The 23,085-nt window shown below is 35.4% G+C and overlaps 1 pseudogene; it reads right to left on the bottom strand.

Moving 5' to 3' along the window:
* Positions 1-6,084: 6,084 nt before the first annotated feature.
* Positions 6,085-22,626, bottom strand: LOC100252337 (4-hydroxyphenylpyruvate dioxygenase-like; annotated as a pseudogene).
* Positions 22,627-23,085: the final 459 nt, after the last annotated feature.

The following is a 23,085-nucleotide window of genomic DNA, read 5'->3' on the forward strand; positions in this document are numbered from 1 at the left end:
AGAGTTGCTTGGTTTCAAGCTTTGCTATCCTTCCCACAGATCAGCAAGATCTCTCCATTTTTTTCTGGCTCTCTTTTGGATCTCAGAACACTGAAAACCTTCCTCTCATCCTCAACTTCTCTATGAAAACTCACTCTAAACCTCTACCTCTCTCCCGTTCTCCCCAGGCTTCTCACTATTCCTTGCTCATGGTTTAAGCTCAACTCACTCCCTCTGTTTTTCCTCTAAGTTGCTACTCTTATCTTTCTTTTTCCCACTTCCCATCACGACTCTCACCAGCTTTACTACTCCCTCTCTACTCATCTGTCATCCGTTCAGGAAAAGTCTCATATCAACCACCACCATGGCTAGATGGTGGCGTGTTATTGCCACACGTCGATGCAGCTTGCTCCTGGCATAAAGAGGTCCCCCCCTCCAAATGAAATGTTGCCAGCTCTTCAAAGGTGATAAAAATATGCTCCAAAAATAAATAAAAACTTAGACAAAAAATGAGGGTCTACAATTTTATTTATATTTTTTAATGGTTGAATAAAAATTTTTGTTTGTTTTTTTTTCTTAACTAAAAAAACTAAAATAAAATAAAATAAATTAATGCAAGGTAATTGTAGACCCCCTTTAGTGGTGAGGACCCGGGGGGGGGTTTGTTTTTTTGGGAATTTTCATTTATCTTGTTGGAGGGGTAGGGGACCCCCAACGGAGTTTGGATGTCGTCTGCATGAGACGTACAGATGGAGAGGGGCAGAGACGCCGACTGTGCCAGTGGTCAGAGACTTCATTCTTGCTGACTAGAGGAGCAGTGGACTCGAGGGTGGCTTGCTGAGGAAGACACAAATAGAGGAAGGAAAGAAAAGAAAGAAAAAAAAGAAGGAAGGGGGGGCCTGTTGAGAAAGACAGGAGAGTGGGTCAGGGGAGAAGGGCATTTTTCGGGGACAGACAAGGAGGAGGATCTGGGGGTGAAGCTTTTGAGGGGGAGAGAAAACTTACCGGTAAAGAAGGAAGAGCAGAGGAGGTCGCGTTCCGAACTTTCAGGTAAATTTATCTTGAACCTGGTATGTGTCCTTTTGTTAATGCCTTGCTTCATTTTCTGTTGATCCATGGATACGGTTATTGCTTGCTGTGGACGTTAAGGGCCACAGGTATGGGTTTTAGTGGAACATGTTTCGTCATTCTGGAACACCCTGTTCTAGTTCCTTTTGATGCTCACATTCACTTCTTCTGTAAATGACTGCATATTTCTTCTGGATTGCATGACTGAATAAATATTTTATGGATTTTCCTTTTCCTCCCATCAGCTTGTCATCCGTCCATTCATATGCAAACGAGGTCCCATGCATGACACCACACTCACCACACTCCATTTCTCTTTATCCTCATACCCATCACTTTCAACATCATCCATGCTCACCATCTCCGGCTTGACCCATGAAACCATTTGCAAAACCCACCACCTATCATACCCATCACCATTCTCATCCATTTTATTCATACCCATTTTCCACACGTGCATGGCTACCCAAGCCCCCTCCATAGCCATTACTAAAGTCTCAAAGTCCACCATTCCACGTGCATGGGGACTGCACATGCATGTCGCCACCCGCCACTCCCTTCACATCTTTCTCCATCCTTCCCATTTCTCATTCGCAAGCTTTCTCTCTCTACACCACATGCCATCTCCAATCTGTTTTCTTCACTCACTAAACCCATAAGATCTCGCCACTCTTCATCTCTCATTCCATTTATGCCAATCTATGTTTTTCATTTCTTGATACCTATTCCACTAACCTCCCAACATCCATGCCATTCATGAATAACACCACCGAACCCATGTTTCTCTCACTAACCCGCTTGCCATATCCATTGACCCACCCATTTCATACCCTCTTACCTACACCGTTCTCACTTCCATTCCCTACTCATCTCAATGCCCACTAACCCATTCCACCAATGGAAACTCCATGCGCATGGTACCACGTGAGAATGGTGGATAGGTAAGATGGTGGCTGCGTTGGGGAGTGGAGTTTGTTTTTTTTTCATGAAGAAAAATAGCTTTGTGGTGCTCTCGGTGGCTTTATTTGAGACTTGCATGAAAAGTGGGTTTTGGATGGCATTATTGTAATATGGGGGGTAGTCTAATGGCCTTCTTTAGTATATTGGCAGCATAGGGAATGGGTTGATTTCCACCTTGGGCACGTGGGGAAGTCTTGCAAATGAAGACCATCCAAGCCTTTTCTTTCACTATTTCTTTATATTTTAATATTAGGACAATTTTCTAACATTTCAATTTTTTCAAAATTTCTTTTTTTTTTTTTAATTAATTTAATTTTTCGAAATACCATTCTCGAATAATCTTTCAAAAAAAATCCTACGTCCAAAGTTAATTTTCAATCCCAAAATTTCCATTATTCAATTTCATTCGTTTAAATATTATGTTTGTTAATTATTAATATTATTTCGTATGTATTTGTTTATCCTCTTTTAAAAATCTTATTCATTAAAGCCCAATTCTTCAAAAATTCTCATGTACTAATTTAATTTTTCAATCCTAGAAATTTCATTATTCGTCTAAATTTTATTTTTGTTAATTAGAATTTTTATTCCATATCTATTTATCTATATAAGGTCCAATTCTCCGAAAATCCAATTTCTGAATTAAATTCTCAATCCCAAAAATTCAACTATTCGTCTTTATTCGCCTAAATATTATTCTTATTCATTAGTATTATAATCTCATACCTACCTATTTATTCAAAGTCAGATCCTTTAAAAATCCAACGCCCTAATTCAAATTCTTAATTAGAAAAATTCCACTATTCTTTTTTTATTCGTTTAAACATTATTTTTGCTAATTAGTATCATTATTCCATACTTATTTACTTATTTATTTCAATCATTAAAATTCAATTCTGCAAAACCGGATTTCCAAATTTAACCTTGAGACTCAAAAATTCCACCATTCACTTTTATTCATTCAAGCATCATCTTTGTTATCATTGTTATAAATTCCACGTTTACTTATTTCTTTCTTCTAAAAATTCCAATAATTAGAGTCCAATTATTCAAATATCCGACTTTCAAAATTAATTTTCAAAATCCCACTACTCACTTTCATCCGTTCAAATATCACTTTTGTCAAAATCCGATTTTCCAATTTAGTCTTTAATCTCACAAACCCCACTATTCACTATTCATCCGTCCAAATATCGTTTTGATTAATTAATAACATTATTCCATATTTACCCATTTATTTCTCTTAAAAATCTCAATCATTAAAGTCTAATTCTTCAAAATTCCGATTTCTAAATTTAGCTATCTAAAATTCCAAGTGTCCTGTCTCCGAACTTAATTTTCAATTCCTAATGTTCCGATTACCGTATTTACCCAGTTTCTCATTTGTTATCATCATTATTTTTATTACCATTTTATTTGTTCATTTCTAAAAAGTCCGCCTTCAAATGATCTTCGAGATTTCGTTTTTTCAATTAAATTTCAAAAATCTAATTTTCTCCCGAGTAGTTTTAATTCTGCTCTGGCTTTCAAACAATCTTCTGCTCCTCTTGACTTTAATAAGCGTGAGTGTCATTTTCATAATTTCAGAATAATGGAATTTGTGAGATTAATTCATACAAGATCGATCGGGCTTTGGTGGGGGCCCCACATACGTGATTTTATGATTGATTGATTTGTTTGTCACGCGCTATTTATTTATCCTGCTCTACGACGTGCATGCTATTATTTCTTAATTGTGCACTAACGTCACTTCTTGATAGCGCTTCATGGATCACTGCCCAGGTACGCATCTACATCCGCTCTGGTCATTTTCGATATGCATGTTTAAATTCTCACGTGTGCATGATCACTCTGAGTATTCATTGATTTCCTCATCAATTGCCATGATTGCTTCATTTTATTAATAGAGACCCGTTTTTAGGGACTTAGAAGGGTGCTACGGTTTTTACCGTACCTTCCTGATAAGTAACCTGACCCCCGAACCCGATCCGGTTTTTCACAGACCACCTTTTCCAAAATAAGGAGTCACACTTAGGGTTTTTCTTTCTTATTTTGTTTACCCTTTAAAAATAAAACAAAAATAAGTGGCGACTCCAAGTCATTTTCATAATCAATATAAATCAATTTTTCAAATTAAAAATCGAGCTCGCCATTCGAGTGGGAAACGCATGAGCTGAAATGCGGGGTCCACAAATTACTTTTATTTTCTAACATATTTTATATTTATATTTTTTATAGTTAAATAAATTTTTTATTCTTTTTTTCTTCAAAATAGAAAATAAAATGGAATAAATAAATAAATAAATTTGGACTAAAATCTATTTCTAACATATCTTTTATTTATATTTTTTATAATTCCATTTCAATCTTTAGGGCATTGTGCAATTAGTTTCCGTATAATTAGAATTGAACAACTTACCTTTTAAAATGATTTAATAGTATAACTTAATTTTTGTAAAAAAAATAAAATTACGAATATAGAATAAAAGAATGTTTTATTTGTTTTAATTCTCAAACAATTAGAAACATAGTTTACACACTAACGTGAATATATTTTATACATGCATATGGAATTTACACAATTGGATAAGGGTATTATACTAATTTTACAAAGCAAATACATTAATTAACAAGAGGTGTATAAAGCTATTCTTTGTAAACGATTTCAATCAATTTTGAACAATTTTTTTTTTTCTTGTCATCCAAGGATTACATACTCTCATGTCACATATTCCTTCATCACAAATTCATTTTATTCATTTTAGTTAACTCGCATATGACAATTCAAATACTTATTTTATTAATGATATTTAGGAAAAAAAATTTGGTTTTACATCTTCCACCATTTTCTTAATTAAACTGTCTGAAATAAGACATTGAAGCAATCACCCGAGCACGCCACATTCTGCCACGCCCATATATCGTATCAACATATTCCATTAGACCTCGTGTCACTGTTCGCTTAAAGGTGAGCCATTTTGCCACTACACAACTTGGAGTGCTTTTATGACCAAAGCCTTGGTTTGATTTTACCTATCCTTCAACATTCTACAATTTTTTCCAGAAAATAATCCATATGAAAGCTACGAAAAATTCCCCATTCCAAAACTCAAGCGAGTGGGAGACAGTTAACCAAGCCGAGTTCCCCATAGCCTTTGGGATGAACTAAAGGCCTCTTTAGTTAATCCCAAACTAGAAAAAAATACTTTTGAAACCAGATTGAGAGAGAGAGAGAGAGAGAGAGTAGCAACATGGAAAGCAAGCCGGGATCAAAGGGATTGCTCCCAGAATGATCACCCATCACGATGCCCGACCATCTCAACAACTGGATCTCAAAATTACATTGAACGTCTCTGAAGAAAGTTCTAGGTTCCAAAAGAGGCCCTTCCCACTTTCACGAATTACAATATCAGCCAGCGGTTCACAAGGCTTCCCTCATAGCTTTTACCCTTACAATACCTGTATCACTTCTGGTATACCTTTTGCGGACACTGGGATTAAAAGCAGCACCTCTGATATGGTATTCCTATAATGATTTCCAGCCTCTGTTTTCAGTGTTAGATGATTTAAAACACTGGAGGTTCTTTCTAAAGAATTCATGTCTTGGATAGGAAAGTTATATGAGATACAAGCAGTAATCAACGTAGTGGAAAGCAACTTGAAACTTCTGCCCCATTTGTGATGCAAGTGATTTCTGACCAGTATTAGAAAGAACCAATTTGGGTATTCCTATTGACAGCTTAATAGTAGCCAAGATGCTCTTCAAGGGGAATTGTCTCCAAATGCTTTCCATGTTTTGCATCCCCAATTAGGAAAATCTTTCCTTAGCAAGATTGGAAAACTTCTGCCCTGCGCACAAAGAACATGTAGCACCATAGTTCTTGATATTGGAAGCCACTATTATATCTTGTCTTCTTACCAAGAAATTGACTGACATCCCTTCCACAAGACAGAAAAGAGACTATCACAAAGATCCCAAAAAGTGATATTCCTCACAAAAGGTAAAAAGACAGCACTTGCACAAGTAACTTTAATGGAATACCTCTGATACTTCTAGAATAGGCCACCTTAGCCTTTTCCGATAATAAGTTCTGCACTGCTACTAGTTATCAATTTAACAGTTGGGGAATCTATATAATATTCAGCACAAAGCTAAATGCAGGATCATTCTTCCATGTACTTGATTGCAAAACACTGATCCACAAAAGGATTGGTAGCTTTAATGATCCATAAAATTATTTGAAGATTGAAATTAGGATACACACACTAGGTTAGACCCAGAATGATGAACACTGAACTTAACTATTCTCTCGTTCTTCATGTATAGATAGGGATGAACTAATACAGATAGGAACAAACTAACCCAGGTTCAGCGGCTGCCTCATCAAAGAGAATTATGGATCAAGGAGACACAAGAAGTTCTTGTTCTTATACAGGAGCAGGCTCTGCAATTCGCTTGGCTTCAAGAGTCTTCTCATACTCTTCAATGGATTTGAAAAGTTTTGAAAAGTTGCCTTTCCCAAACCCTCCACACCCAACCTTCTAGGATACCACCTTCCCTTCATCATCCTTCACCATACACCCTAATCTCTGAATCATCTCAATAAATATTGTGGGCCTGCACAAAAGATACAAGCAAAACCAATTAATCCAGCAATATAATGCAACTCCAGAAATATGAGTTTTTTTCTCCAGTTCTTGCCATAGCTATCTTCAAAATGGGGAAGACAGCCTCAAAACACTAGGTATCCAAAAGGGGTGATCAATTAGCAACTTAAGATTAGTTCTAAAAAAACAAAATGACAGATAAAAAAGACAAAAGATCAACTTTTTAGGGTCTCCCTTGTGCATTAGATTTAGATTCCTTTCCTCCTGAATGATGTTACTGTATCAGTTTAGAGGCTCCTCTCCCATCCTCTGTTTCTACCCATTTATTCCATTTCATCTCTCTGTTGTTGCCCCTTTTATTTGAACAAAAAAAATAAAAAAATAAAAAATGAAGAAGAAGAAAGGGGAAAATGGTAAAGCCTAGATCCCCTGCATCACCACTCTTCCAACACAAGGATTTAATCAGAATTTCCTGAAACAATAAATATCATTTAATTGGAAAAGAAAACAAAAACAAAAAACAAAAAAAGTGAATAACAACATATATGGGTTACGGGCATACCTATCATCCAAAGGCTTGGTTAAAATCTGGAGCAAGGTACCTTGATCATCCTTATCCACCAAAATCCCCAAGTCCTCACACTCTTTAATTTGATCATCCGTCAGCACATTCCCAGCCCTCTTCTTCATATTACGGTAGTAAGTTGGTAGTGGCGAGGGCATGAACTCGAAGCGCCCAACCCCGCTGCGCCGCCTCATCTCCCGCAGTGTCCTGCAAATATTGTCGCTCATCAGCACCAAATGCTGCACTCCAGCCCCCTCATTGTGCTCCAAATACGTCTGTATCTGCCTCTTTCTCTTTGCACCAAACACCGGCTCATTCAATGGCAGCAACACCATCTCATTGTTGTTGGCTAACACCACCGAGTTTAGCCTACTCTCGCTAGTTCCCACGTCCTCCGCCGCGAACTCTGCCAACTCGTGAAATCCATTTAATTGCTTCAAGTACGCGACCACCGGCGCCAGCTCCGGCACGTTACCCACGGTGTGGTCCACCCGCCGGAGCCCCAAGTCCATGGGAAACGATGATCCTTCGTCCACCCATAGGGATGGACCTCGGAGATCACGAAGGAGCCACCCATCGTGACCGGAGGCGACATCGGCCTCGCGCTGTCAGTGATGCTGGTATGGAATGCGCCCTCAGCGTCTTTGACCTCGATGGCCTCGGCGTTTTCTAGATCTCCGGCGATGGATGGAGAATAAGGTGCAGTAAAGAGGAAGTTAAGGTCGTCAGAGTGAATAAGATAGGAAGCATAGATAACGTTTCCAGTGGAGTTGTTGGACTTGACAACAATGGGCATGCCCAGACCCTAGGAGAAGCGATGGGCTAGATTGATGGCATTGGTGGACCAGAACTCGATATGGTGGAACCGCTTGACACCGAAATGATCGGACATGGGGTTGGTGCGCACGAAGTTGGAGAAGCCCACCAGCTTGAACCTGCGCCGTTGTCGCTTGCTTTTCCCATTTCACTGGCGAAGAAAGCAGTCGCGCGTTGGTCGAAGGCAAGTGTGGACCTGTAGTGCAAGAGAGTGGATATTATAGGAATGAAGGAGTCCAGGGAAGGAAGGGAACTTCTGGGCACGTGTTATCACTGGACTGGTTTAGCTTGTTTGATGTTTCAATAGCTTGTGCTTTTCTTAATGACGATGATTTAATTTTAAGTACATAACAATTCTCTGCTGTCAAAAATACAAAACATAATGTTTTTGAAAACATATTTTAATTTCCTAAGAATTATTGTAAAATATTTTCAGAATTTTTTTGAAACGAAAATTGTTTTGTGAAAAATTGACAAAAAGAAGAAGAAGAAGCAAATGGTATAAAATAGCTTAATAAATATTATAAATATAAAAATACTAATATAAGTAAAATATTATCATTTATATCTTTGAAATGAAATATGATGAAGGATGTAATGACCCACACCCAACCACTAATCAACCATATAGATATTGTCAGCTCGGTTCAAAGGCTTTAAATTGCGTGCCTACATAATTAAGAACCTGCACCCACCAATCAACCATGTAGATATTGTCAGCTTGGTTCAAAGGCTTTAAATCGTGTGTCTACATAATCAAGGACTTGCACCCAATAGTGTAAATAATGTCCAGGCTAAAAGGGTCCTTATGACTTTAAAATTCATCTACTTTAGTTAAGAAGAGTTTATACTAATATAGTGTCAAGAACTTTATCCCTTATCTGATGTGAGACATCACAAACATCCGCTATGTAGGCATAATGTCCTTGTTGCTTTCCATGGGTTTTAAGTCGTGACATAGGAAGTATGATCTACATATTTTGTTTATTTATTAAACTATAAATTATTATAAATGGATATATTTTTATATTAAAATAAATTATTTAATTAATTATAAGCATATTAGGTTATTTTATTAGATAATTTTTTTTAAAAAAAGAACAAATGCATTTCAAGTATAATATATATAAAAGATAATATAAATATAATTTTGATTATATTTTTTTATTAAATTTTTATAGTAATGAAAACTCAAAATCAAATAAGGTTTTACATTTTATTTTTAAAGTTTTCATTTTTCTTAATCACAAGCATTTTCAAAAAAATAAATAACTAAAAATTGTTTAAAAAAAATATAATTATCCAAGTTCATATAATGATTAACTAAACATAACTAAAAGAAAATTCATCTTTACAAAAATAAGAACAAGACTTAAAAATTTATTCTCATATTCACTTTTATCAATATTTTAATTCATCTTTTTGGAATATATTATGTTTCACTACTAATCCGATCATGTTTTCATTTCTTTTATAATGTACTAATATAAGCTGGGTTTGGTTACCTCAATAGGATGAGTTGGGATAAAACAAGATAAGATATAAATATATTAGGAATTATATGTCATTAGATAGTGTATTCATATCCAATGATATCATTTTTAATTGAATATTTGGATATTATATTAATATATGTATATTTCCTATAATATCATTTTCAATTGAATATGATATCTTTGAATATTATATTAGTATGTGTATTTCCTATAATATCATTTTTAATTGAATATGATATCTTTGAATATAATATACAGAGGAATGATTTTAGAAAGTAATATATTCAATGAGATATATTATGCCATATTTATGTTTAGTTTATAAAAAGAAAAAAAAAGGAATGAAAAACTTTTTATGATTAAAATATCTGGAGTTTATAAATAAAAATATTATATTATATTGTTAAATATAATATTTGTATTTTTAAATAAAAATTTTAATTTTTTGAATTAAAATTTTTCGTTTCACAAAATGATAATTAATATAGGAAATTATAAAAGATAAACAAAATAGGCAAAAAGAGTGAAGTTATGATTCATGAAATATGTATACCTTGTATCTTAATATAGAATTATTTTATCTCATATTAATATAAGATGATTATATCTCATATAGGGTGCAACTTTAGGCAGGTTGACTCTACATGGCTCAACATTTGGGTAAGTTTAGACAGTTATTTCTACATAGCTCAACATTTGGGCAAGTTTAGGCGGTTATTTTCAATATTATGATTGAGTTGGGGTCATGGTTCACATAGTTTGAACCTAACTTAACCCAAACTTGAGTTAATATTTTCATAACATTTATAACGTATATTATTCTATATAATAATATTTATTTTCTTTTTAGTTTTTTTAAAAAAATGTCAAATTAATTGTATCATATATTTTTATTTTTATTTTTATTTTTTAGAACAATACATAATTTTTTTTTGTTGCTATCTTGAAAAAATTCCATAATTACTATTTAAATTTTAGTATAAATATAAAGATTTTTTTTCTTTTTTAAATATTATGGATAGTATACAACCCAATTAACCTGAGTCTAACTCAATCAACTTAAGTCTAATCTCACAATCTAAACTCAATCCGAAGTTAGAGAAATAAGGATGGGTTGAAATTGAATTGAATACGTCAAGTTAGAAGTCAAGTTGGATAGGAGTCGAGTTGATTGTTTTTTAAGTTGGATTGAGTTTGAATTAGCTATCAATTCAACCAACCTCCCTAAGTTACAACCCTAATCCCATAGGAGATTAAAAAAATATTATTTATTTTATCTCATTTCAACCATAGGCAAGACATATTATCTCATTTTTATTTTATCTCATATTATACATGAGATATAATATAAATCACATGCTATATCCAACTAGTGAGACATGAATTAGAAATAAAGAAAAACGGTCTCATTTCATTAATGGGACAATAAAGTAATACATCATAGAGGAAAAAGACAGTAGACATCAAACCAAATAAACACATTCGGAGCCATCTTCCAATAAGCAAGTTGTCTAATAAGAAAGTTGTAATTTAAGTAATGCTAAATACACCCATATTTTATTTTTTCTTTGCATGGGCTTATTTAGAAATAATAAAAACAAAAAGAGATTGTCGTCTAGAGAGAAAATGAGTTTTACAAAAATATAAATATTCTTCTATTTTTATTTTTATTTTAGGATTTTATCTTATTAGATACTAATAATCCTTATAAAAAGAGTCAAACTTGGTATAAAAACAAGTTGATGGAGTAATTGCATATGAATATCTAATAGATGGAAAAATTATTAATTAAGAATAAGAAATTTATTTTATTTTCTATTATTTTTAGATTGTTTTTAAAATAAGAATAAAATTTAAAATTGATTTTCATGAAAACCACAATTCACTTTTATCAAGATTTTAACCCTTTTTGATATAGTTATGATTCACCACTAATCCAATCATATTTTCTATTATAGTGTGTACTAAATACACCTAAAAGAATTAGAAAATGCATAATAAAGAAGATTTGGACGAAGAAAAATAGTCTCTATTAGTTTGATTAATAGTGTAATAATAGTAATGTATTGTGGAGGAAGAAACATCTATGGAATGGAAAAGTGGTCCTCTAAGGGTGTTGCTAAACATGCCCATCTTTTCCTTTAATAAAAATGGAGAGAAAGGGTGCTCACAGATGAATATATTGATATATATATATATATAAAACCAGAAAGTTAATTTATTATATTAATGAAAATTTAATAACAATTAAAAATAAAAATCATTAAAATTTAAAAATTTAAAATTTTATATGCATCTTTAAGAAATGATAAAACAATTAATACATGAAATTAATTTTGTATAAAAATATTTGTAGACCTCTCTCGGATAAAGGGGTTGGATTTTATTTTATTTTATTTTTTTATTACTATTATTTTTTTGGCCATCTTGAGAAGGAGCCATTCTTGGGCAGCCAAACAAAATGGAAGGTGAAGGAAGAATAGCTGGTGGGTGAGCTGTGCTAGGCGGTCAAATGGGATGGGAAGAAGAGAGGACAGAGAGGTAGTTGGGGCTATAGAGAGCTGTTGGAAAGAAACCAGAGAGAGTTTTTGGGTTACATGGAAGAGGGCGTGTTGGTGGCTGGTTACAGAGGAGCGTGTTCGGCAACTTGAGGAAAAAGAGAGAACCTTTACAGAAGCAAAACCTAAAGGAGTTATTTCAGGTATGATTGACGTATGTTTCGGGTTCTTTTCTGCTTTCATGCTTTTGTTTCTATATTTTCTACTGGTCTTTGGATGTTGTTGGTTGTTTGTTGTTTGTTATGGACATTAAAGGGCCACAGGGTTGTCTTGCTGAATCTGATTGTATATATGCATGTTCCGTTTTGCTTCCATTTTCGATGTCTTTGATTTCTCTGGTAAGTATCTGATGTTTTGGCCCATCACTGAATGTGATCCTCAAAGATCGTGTTCTTACTCCTTTTTATTACACCCATATTTTGCCCATTGATCTTCATGAAATGGAGCTGGATTTAACAATGTTATCTTCTCTTGCACCTGTCCTGTTTTTCTTCACTTTCACTTCTCTCTCTCTTCTCTGTTTTCTCTTCCATGAATTTCCTCTTCTGCTCACTCTTTCTCATCTATTCTCTCATCTCTATTGTCTCATTCTCTTCTAATTCTTAGAGTCTCCTCTTATATTTTTGGGATTATTATGAGAAAACCGGAGGTAAAGTTTTCAGGCATGGAGTCAGCGTTTTCCTGTAACTGATTTTTTTTTTCTCTTTTCTCATTTTTTAAAACTTTTTTTTTGGTCTTTTTGTTGGTGGGTGCTAAACAAAGGTTCTGTCTTGCCTTGTTTATGATGCACTCTTCACAATGCCTGTTTGATTGAAGTCAGGTGCACATGGGTTTGCTTTTTGTGCTATTTTTTGTGGCTTTATTTTGCTATTTTTAGACCTATTTATTGCTTTGCTATTGAGAAATGAGAATGCACGTGGGGCAGTGTTTGGATGAGAAATATGTTTATGGTTTTTGTGTTTTATCAGGGTAAAAAAAACTGTTCTTTATTTTGTCTTGTATGTGTGTTGTGTTGTGTTGCTTTCAGTTTGGGTTGTTTACTTCTGGGTTTTGTTTTGTTCACTTCTTTTATTGTGTTAATATGTTGCTGAGTTCTTCAGCAAATCTATTAATAAACCTTAAATTTTTATGGGGAATATTGGCATCTTTTGTTGCCCTTAAGACTAGTGAACAACTAATTAGTAGTGAGATTTTCTGGTCATGTCTCTACCTTATGTTAATTAGGTTATTGTAGGGGTTCATTTTGTAGGATGGTGTTGGTTTTTGACGGACCCAAGCACATTCTTGGATCATACTTCAAGGGTGTGATTGTTTGATTGCCATCATTTTTTCATGATTTACATGTGATCTACTTCTGCCAATGGAATAGAGAGGGGTTTGCAATACAATGGTAGGGCAAACCATGATTAAAAAAAAGTAGCTTTGGCAATGAAGAAACATATTAAAATCTTTGGAAAAAAATCATTGTATTCTCAAATAATTTTTCGAAATTTCGATTCTCAAATTTAATTTTTAAAACTTCAATTTTTAAATAATTCTTCGAGATTCCAATTTTCGAATTTAATTTCCAATTTCCAAAATTCCAATTTTCACATTTATTTATTTAATAATTATTATTTTTGTTATTATTATTGTTTTATTTATTTATTTATTTTTAAAAATTCCATCTTTAAATAATTCTTCAAAATTCTGATTTCGAAATTTAATTTCCAATTTCCAAAATTTCAATTTTCACATTTATTTATTTAACCATTATTATTTTCGTTATTACTATCATTGTTTTATTTATTTATTTTGAAAATTTTCATCTTTAAATAATTCTTCAAAATTCTGATTTCGAAATTTAATTTCCAATTTCCAAAATTTCAATTTTCACATTTATTTATTTAACCATTATTATTTTCGTTATTACTATCATTGTTTTATTTATTTATTTTGAAAATTTTCATCTTTAAATAATTCTTCAAAATTCTGATTTCGAAATTTAATTTCCAATTTCCAAAATTTCAATTTTCACATTTATTTATTTAATCATTATTGTTTTCGTTATTTTATTTATTTATTTATTTGTTTTTAAAAATTCCATCTTTAAATAAATTTTCAAAATTCCAATTTCCAAATTTAATTTTAAATTTCCAAAATTCCAATTTTCACATTTATTTATTTAATCATTATTCTTATTATCATATTATCTATCTATTTATTTATTTTTAAAAATTCCATCATTAAATAATTCTTCAAAATTCTGATTTCCAAATTTAATTTCCAATTTCCAAAATTCCAATTTTCTCATTTATTTATTTAATCATTATTATTTTCGTTATTATTATTTTATTTATTTTTTTAAAATTGCATCTTTAAATAATTCTTCCAAATTTAATTTCCAATTTCCAAAATTCCAATTTTCACATTTATTTATTTATTCATTATTATTTTCTTTATTATCTATTTATTTATTTATAAACTTCCATCTTTAAATAATTCTTCAAAATTCCGATTTCCAAATTTAATTCCCAATTTCAGAAATTCCAATTTTCCAATTTCCGAATTTAATTTCCAATTTCCAAAATTCCAATTTTCACATTTATTTATTTATTTATTTATTATTATTATTATTATTATTATTATTACATTTATTTTTAAAAATTTCATCTTCAAATAATTTCCAAGATTCCAATTTTCATAATTTAATTTTCATAGGTTCAATTCTCAAATAATTTATTATTATTATTATTATTATTATTATTATTATTTATTTCAAATTTAATTTCCAAAGTTTATTATTATTATTATTATTACATTTATTTTTAAAAATTCCATCTTCAAATAATTTCAAGATTCCAATTTTCATAATTCCAATTCTCAAATAATTTGCTAATTTCTTTCAAATTTAATTTCCAAAGTATCAATTCCTTAATTTAATTTTCAAAACTCAAATTCTCAAATAATTTTCAAAATTCCAATTTCTTTCAAATTTAATTTCCAAAATTCCAATTCTTAAATTTAATTTTCAAAATGCCAATTTTCAAGTAATTTTCAGGCTTTCAATTTTCGAATAAATTTCAAAACTTTAGTTTTCTTTTAAATAATTTTGATTTCACTCCAGTTTTCAAATATTTCTTTAATTCTATCACTCTTCATTTTTCCTTAAGGTTTAAGGTCACCAAAAATCTCGTTTTTAATAAACTTGTTGCCTTTTTCTTTCAGGCAAGCACATTCATAAATTTTTCTTTGATTTTAAAATAATTTTTCTGTTTCTCTTGATTTTTAAATAAGCAAGAATGATTTTTTCATGATTCCAAAATAATGGAATTTGTGAGACTAATTCATGCAAGATAAATTGGGCTTTGGTGGGGGCCCCACATATGAGTTTTCTCTTATGATGGTCAATTTTCATACTTAATGAATATTGTTTGATCTTTGTCTTGCTCTTTGATACGCATGTGATAATTTTATACTTGAGCTAACCTTGTTTCCATGATAGCGCACTATTACTTGTTGTTAAGGTACGATCTCATTCCCACTTTGCTTATTCTTATGCATGATTTGTTTTATTATTTGATCATTTCATTGGTATCCATTAATTTTCTTATCAATTGCCACACTTGCTTCACCTTATTTAGTAGAAACCGTATGTATACGGGCTTAGAGGGGTGTTACGACTCACCACCGTACATTTCCAATAGGTAACCTGACCCTCGAACCCAGACTCAGTTTTTCGAAGACCTGTTTTTTTTTTCCCTTCAGGAGTCACATTTAGGGTTTTCATTTCTTATTTTTTTCCCTTAAAAAATAAAACAAAAATAAGTGGCGACTCCAAGTCTTTCTTTAAAAATCATAATTTTTCACAAATAAATAAAAAAACGAGTTTCACCATCAAATGGGAACGTATCGAGCGAAATACGGGGTCCACAAAATGGCGACTCAGTTGGGGAATTAGAGAGTCAAGCTTGAACTTAAGATAAGACAAATGTGGCGTTTGATTAGGTGATTGATCGATACCATCTCTTTGGGCTTTCCTATGCTTAAGTGATCATAATACATTGAGACATTGACATGTTGATGATATTGATTGATTCTCTTATTTGTCTTAGCAGACTAATTCTGCTCTTGCCATGATTATTCTACTCACTTTGACATGAATGTTCATTTTGCTGTATACCTTATTTGTCTTAGTTTTGATTTTTCTTGCTTGTATATTATTTTGATCAAATCATAGAGCATGCTATCCTTGCTAAATATTCATCTCGATTATCATATTTTTTCCTAGCTTGTGTGTAGATATGAGTAATACACATATGCTTTGCATGACTTCTCTCCTCCGTGTGATTGCATGAGTTGCTTATCTATGTGGGACACACACCTATCCCCTTATCTCCAAGTCCCTAGTCTCGGTCAACCTTGTTTTCCTTGATCTTGTATTTGATATGAGACTTGTTGCTTTGTTTGTTCTTCAATCGAGCTAGTGATTAGGAGTAGGGTCTAGTGATGGGCTATATCTATGTTTGTGAGCGTTTTGGAGGTGGTTGACACATTGATGCTAATAGGAGTCCAACATTTGAAGACTTGTATAACCTAGAGTTAGATTTTAAGGATATTTGTGTGGCCAGTGTGATTCTTTTTCTACTTTAACTTCATAGGTTTTTCGGATGCACCCACACCACTCACTGTGCACTTTAGTTGACTACTGAGTGTTGAGAGTTGCGAGAACTTTCACTATAGGAAACCCCATGAGATGTCGAGGTAGTGCATGTGTGGAGGCGATGACCACCTTGCATGGAAACGCCCCGTCTCTTTGAAGGTGTGTAGAGGGTTGCGTACTGCTAGAAGGTATGATTGCTTTTACTAGGAATCCTTTAAAGTTTACCCATGTCCTTTTTAGATCCACGTTGGCCTTATAGGTTGAGCCTTAGATTTTTCAATCAGGATTTCCTTTCTTAACACGTGGCTGCATCTGTGAGCCTTCAGAGCCGGTTTAGTAGTGATAGGTTTAGTTACCTTCATAATAGTCTCTTATATATATGCTCAAGATTGGATATCAGTTTGATTACTTCTAGGTTACCTTTCAACATATTTGATAGACATTCTTTGTGGAGTTTCCTTTACCCCGTATCTTATCTAGTATTTCCACTATTGTAGGAGTATTGATATTCGATTTGGGTCCAGCTTCTTGGATAAGAGTTAGGGGTAGATTGATCAGAGCATCAGACCAGTCAGACCAGAGATCAGATAAGAGGGATATGGATTCGCAGGTGGTTATCGTTGACTAGTTTGCTACGACCATGGCTTCGATTCAAGAGGCTATAGTTGGCTTAGGCTGGATGATAGATGGGCAGTAGGCCCAACAGGTTCCGCCTCAGGATGGCGCACAGTCTGAACCTACAGTACAACCACTCCCTCCACCTAATTCGTCGGCACCACAGGCTATACCTTTCACTCTACATAGTCAGATCGAGGTTATCCCGCCTCTTGTCACCATGCCTACCCTGACCTCAGAGGACCCACATGCTCGTATGGATAGACTTGAGTAGAGGTTGAGGCAGTTGAGGACTATAAATAAAGCTATTACTTGGAAGGATTTTAATGGAGCACTAGTGGCCAGTTTATCGACCAAGTTTAGGATGCCCGAGATTGAGAGATACATGAGCATTGGTTGTCCTCGCATCCATTTAAGGCTTTACAACACGATCATGAGGGCTCATGGATTGGATGAGGCCCAGATGGTTATGTTTTTCCCTATGTCTCTGAGTAGTGCGACACAACGTTGGTTTGCTTCATTAGATGTATCACGCTACCGGACTTGGGATGATTTGGCCCAGGAGTTTTTGAGATAGTTTGCATTTAATACTACCATTGACGTCTCGAGGAGAGAGTTAGAGGCTTTGAGACAGAGTCTGGAGGAGTCGGTCACCTCATTTATCTCCCGCTGGAGGGAGAAGATTTCACAGGTTATTGATAGACCATTTGAGAGGGATCAAATTAGCATGATTATGAGGAGCTTGCAGCCTCGATTTGCTCGGCACTTGATGGGATTTCCTCATATGGATTTTGGATATTTGGTACAAGCCTTATATGGTATAGAAGAGGGCATAGCTAGAGGATTATGGTCTGAGTCTTCTCATTTTGATTCAAAAGGGAAGAAGCCCTTAGGAGGACAGAGATCAGGAGATGTGGGTGCTATTGATTCAACAGGGTTGAGACCTTCTAGATGCTATCAGACAGTTGGGCAGGCTTTTGGATTCTACTACCCATCATCGTCTCGTGTGCAGTATAGGCCACGGGCACCTCATCAGTCATATGATTAGGCCTACATGTCTCCTACATTAGCACTGCCTTACCACGTTGCATAGGGCATAGAGAGCCTCCTGTTTCATATTTTGCCACAGGGCAGCCATGTTATGTAACACAGTTTGCCGTGAGACCTACAACATCCTATCTTAGACCTAGAGCTCTGCAGACCCCTACTCCTTTTGCTTTGAGGACCTAGAGACAGTTTTCACAATTGGGTATGCCGTTGAGCCAGGCTCTTCAAAAACTCACAAAGGCTAGATTGTTGACAACTCTCACTCCTAGACTATTACCTCAGCCTGCCCTGCCTCAGTTTAGGATGGATCTACACTGTGCATATCATCAGGGGCCATGACATGAGATTGACCGTTGTATTGCTTTGAGATATGCTATCCAGGATTGAATTGATCAGGGTTTGGTTCACTTAGGTCAGCCAAGTGTAACCACAAACCCATTACCGACTCACACTACACATGCGACTCCCCCTTCGACCGATGACATACACACTTCATTGACTTCGTTGAGCTTGACGATCATATCCACATGCTGAGCTGGGATAAGTCAGAGCTAGAGCCCATAGTATTAGACGAGATTTATGAGATAGGCAGAGTGAATTTGGGCCCTCAGATGTCCACACCATTTAGGCTGGTCCCTGAGGCGGCATCAGTATAGATGACCATTGTTGAGCCATTAAATTTCCCACATTACAGTGTTCAGACACCATTTGTTTTGATTCCAGATGTTGATGAGGTTTAGACTCCATATATTGATGATGTTCACACTTCCGATGTACAGTATGTGTGGACTCTCACCCGATCTACCGACCGGTGCAATTTGCTATTTTAAAGGTGAAAGGGAAAACTAGTTTTCAAGTTTTGAAAAATTCGTCCCTGTGAGGAGCGGTTTTATTTGGAGTCGCCACTTCCTTTTTATTTTTATTTTTAAATGGGGAAAATTTAAGTAAGAAAAAAAACCCTAGCATGACTCCAGTCAAGAAAAAGCGGTCTGCGGAAACTAGATTATGGGTCTGGGTATCAGGTTACCTATCGGGAAGGTACCTCATGCGAGGTAGCACCCTTCTAGGCCCGGAACTCGGTTTCTACTAATGAATTGGGTATATGGGAGCATATGGGTCAAATATCAAACAAACCTTGGGCTAAACAAATGACATGAATCACATAGACCCGCCTAGTATTTAGCATGCACGTACACTCAACAAGTCAAAATCAGAGTGCATACCTGAGGTCCCTAGCCAAGCGCTGCATAAGAGGTCAGTCAATAAGCTCAAATGCACAACAAATATACATAGAAATCATGCACCAAGCATTCATGGGAATTTCATTATCCAAAGCCGAAGTGCATACATGTGGTCCTCAGCCATGCGCCGCAAGGAAAAGGTGAGGCAAGTAATACAAGCATACAACATGCACTCTCAATCAAATATCAAATCTCATACCCAAAAGGGAAGAAAGCAGGTTGAAATGAAATAAATGATTTGCTTTCTTTTGCACACATTCCTCCAAATTCCATCAAACCAAACCATGCTCGCTTAATCCATATTCTTTCCATCCACAAAGTGGGCTCACGTGAAATCTAACCAAACCAAACTTTGACCCTAAAGGTGGCCCACAAGTGCCTTGGAGCCTAAGGGCTCAAGCCACAACAAAAATGGGGGTCAAAACATGATAAAACTGGGGCTGCCTAGCAGAACCTATTGAACCAGTTCCCAACTGGTTCAACTGATTGAGAAAAATTCTGAAACTTTACCAACAGATTCCTAAAAAGAATAAGGAATCCAAAATAAAAAATAAAAAAATGGCGCTCAATTCTGATCTCGGATGAGGGAGAACTAGCTGAAACAATGCAACGTGTTTATGAAACGGGGATTGCCTAGCAGAACCTGTTAAATTGGTTCCCAACTAGTTCAACTGATTGAGAAAAATTCTGAAACTTTACCAACAGATTCCTTGAAGAATAAGGAATCCAAAAAAAAAAAAACGGCGCTCAATTCCGAGCTTGGATGAGGGAGAACCGGCCGAAACAATACAATGTGTTTATAAAACAGGGCTGCCTAGAAGAACCTGTTGAACCGGTTCCCAACTGGTCCAATCGATTGAGAAAAATTCTGAAACTACACCAAAAGATTCCTCGAAGAATAAGGAATCTAACAAAAAAACGATGCTTAATTCCAAGCCCGGATGAGGGAGAACCGGTTGAAACAATACAATGTGTTCCTTGTAGAAGGCCAAACCTGAGCCACCCAACCTTTCTATAAAAAATCAGAAAAACTTCAAAATAGAGTCTTCCCTCTCACTCTCTGAAAATACTCCAAGAAGTTCTCACCAATCAAGAGCTCCTTACTTCCTTCTTTCTTTCCATTCTGGCCTTTTATACCAGAACCCCTGCTCCTATGTATCCCGGCGAGGGGAGGGGGCCACAAAAGAAAGGCGCCGCCCATGCCATGGCGGCAAAGGAAGCCATCCCGTTCGGGCACAAAACCTTCCAGAACTGGACAGGTTGATATCTTATATACAAGCCTCTGTCATTCTCCAATACAAGCTCAAACACACAGACAAGGACTCTAACACCGTAAAAAAAGAGTAGAAAGCATAGATGAAAACATCAAAGAAAAAAAATCCCAGGGAAGGGTGAGCAAAAGATGAATATAAATAGCCTTAGTTCAATGGTAGATTCATGGGCTGAAATGGGGGAATGATTCAAAACAGATTTTTAACATGAACAAAATCAAACGGGATCAATGGCATCTACTGAATGAAGAACATGGCAAACAGACAAAGAACCAATTTCAACATAGCAATTTATGGCCCTTTTCGTCCACACCAATCAATAAAACATTAAATATTCCAAAACAACCAGAAGGAGGAATTGAATTTAAGCAAGAATTCTGAGAGTAATTAGAAACATACCCTGAAAGAACCAGCATTTGAGAGGTGTTCCTCAACTTCAAGTGAGATTGATTATCCTTCTGCAAAATCCACTCAAGACCGGTGATCACGATTTTTTTTTCTTCTTTCCAAAGCAAACAAAAATTTTTTTTTTTTTTTTTTCTCAAGATCCTTCCATTTTCCCGTTCTCTCTGTTTTTCTTTAAAATTTTTTCCTCATTTTCCCTCTCAGACCTTCGTTTTTCTTTTTCTCTAGGTGTCAAACCCTCAAAGACCCCTAGACTTTTTCCCCATGCTTTCAGTTTCCCTTTCTGCAGAGTCTCTACCTCAGATTTCTCAAAAACCCTCCCTCTTTTCCTCTCCAAACATCTCATATTTTCCTTTACTCTCAAACTTTTTTTCCTCAACATCCGCACCACCCCATTTTCTTTCTCATTAAGCTTTGGAAATCCCCACCTTCAGCCTCAAAACCCCAACTCATTTAGCTCTCATCTTCCCAAGATGGGCAGCTGCCCCTCATTACTTCATAGTTCTTTGTCTGCCAAGAATCCACATGGATTCAAGGTGAGTTGCAATCACCCCGAAAAATGGCCCAAATCGGAGGACATAAAACATCCTCCTAACTCATCTGGAGCACCAGGGCTCGAGCTAGCCTGAACAAGGGCACCAAAAATGCAAAAAATAGAGTCGTTCGCAAGCAGCCCCGACGAATCGGTCGACCACCTAAAAAAAAACTTGACGAACCGGTTGAGCTGGTTGCCCAACCAGTCGACCGATTGAGAAAAATTCTCAAATTTTGACACAATGTTCCTTGAAGAATAAGGAATCCAACAAAAAAACGGTGCTTGATTCCGAGTTCGGATGAGGGAGATATGATCGAAACAAGCCCAAGTGCTCCGTATTTAAACTTGCTCTTATGGACTCTATCTGAACTGAAGTTTTGGGGAGACCTCACTTCTTTCTTTTAGCATGATGTGAACAACTAGGGAATTGGCCATGACGACACTCCAAAATGAACTACACACTCGCACTACATTGGATCGCAGATGAACCGACACAAGACTCGAAAACCGATCAAGCCCAAAAAGGGGCCATGGTGGTGTCATACGAAAAAAATTGGGTGCATGTGACACCCCTAAGATAAATGCAAGTTTTGAAGGAAAAAAATTGAGGGTCTCTGATGATGACTTGCCACCTGATGATTCACATGGTGACGGTTGGCAGAGTCACTTACATAGTATTCTCTGATGATGACTTGCTACCCGATAGTCCGGACCATACACGTCCACTATATATCTCAGTCGGTTGTTCAGGTCGTCGAGTCCCATATGTCATTTTGGACATTGGCTCAGCCCTGAACATCTGCCCTCTAGCTATTGCCATTGCCCTCGGCTATGCCTTCTTTGACTTTGGTCCCTCCACTCAGACAGTCTGAGCATATGATAGCACTAGGAGAGAGGTTATGGGCACTTTGGAGATTGAGCTATTGATAGGTCCGACCACTTTCCCCACTTTGTTCAAGGTTTTGAGGATTCCTACATCCTTTAACCTACTATTGGGTCGACTTTTGATTCATAGAGCTGAAACTATTCCTTTTTCCATTCATTAGAAAGTGAAGTTCATTCATGATGGCCAGGTCATCACAGTGCAGTTTATGGGAGATGTGTTTATTTCTTCTAAGCCAGTACTTCAGATCAGTCATAGTGATGATGACCTCTTTCTGATTGGGTTCACGTTTGATGAGGTGCAGACCCTAGAGATGGAGGATTTTTACCGAGACTTTGTGGCTATGTCGTTTGACCAGCATGGCAGCACAGTGGTACTTGACATGATGAGGAGCAT

The sequence above is a fragment of the Vitis vinifera genome, chromosome 2, assembly GCF_030704535.1.
Source record: "Vitis vinifera cultivar Pinot Noir 40024 chromosome 2, ASM3070453v1".
NCBI classification, from domain to species: Eukaryota; Viridiplantae; Streptophyta; class Magnoliopsida; order Vitales; family Vitaceae; genus Vitis; species Vitis vinifera.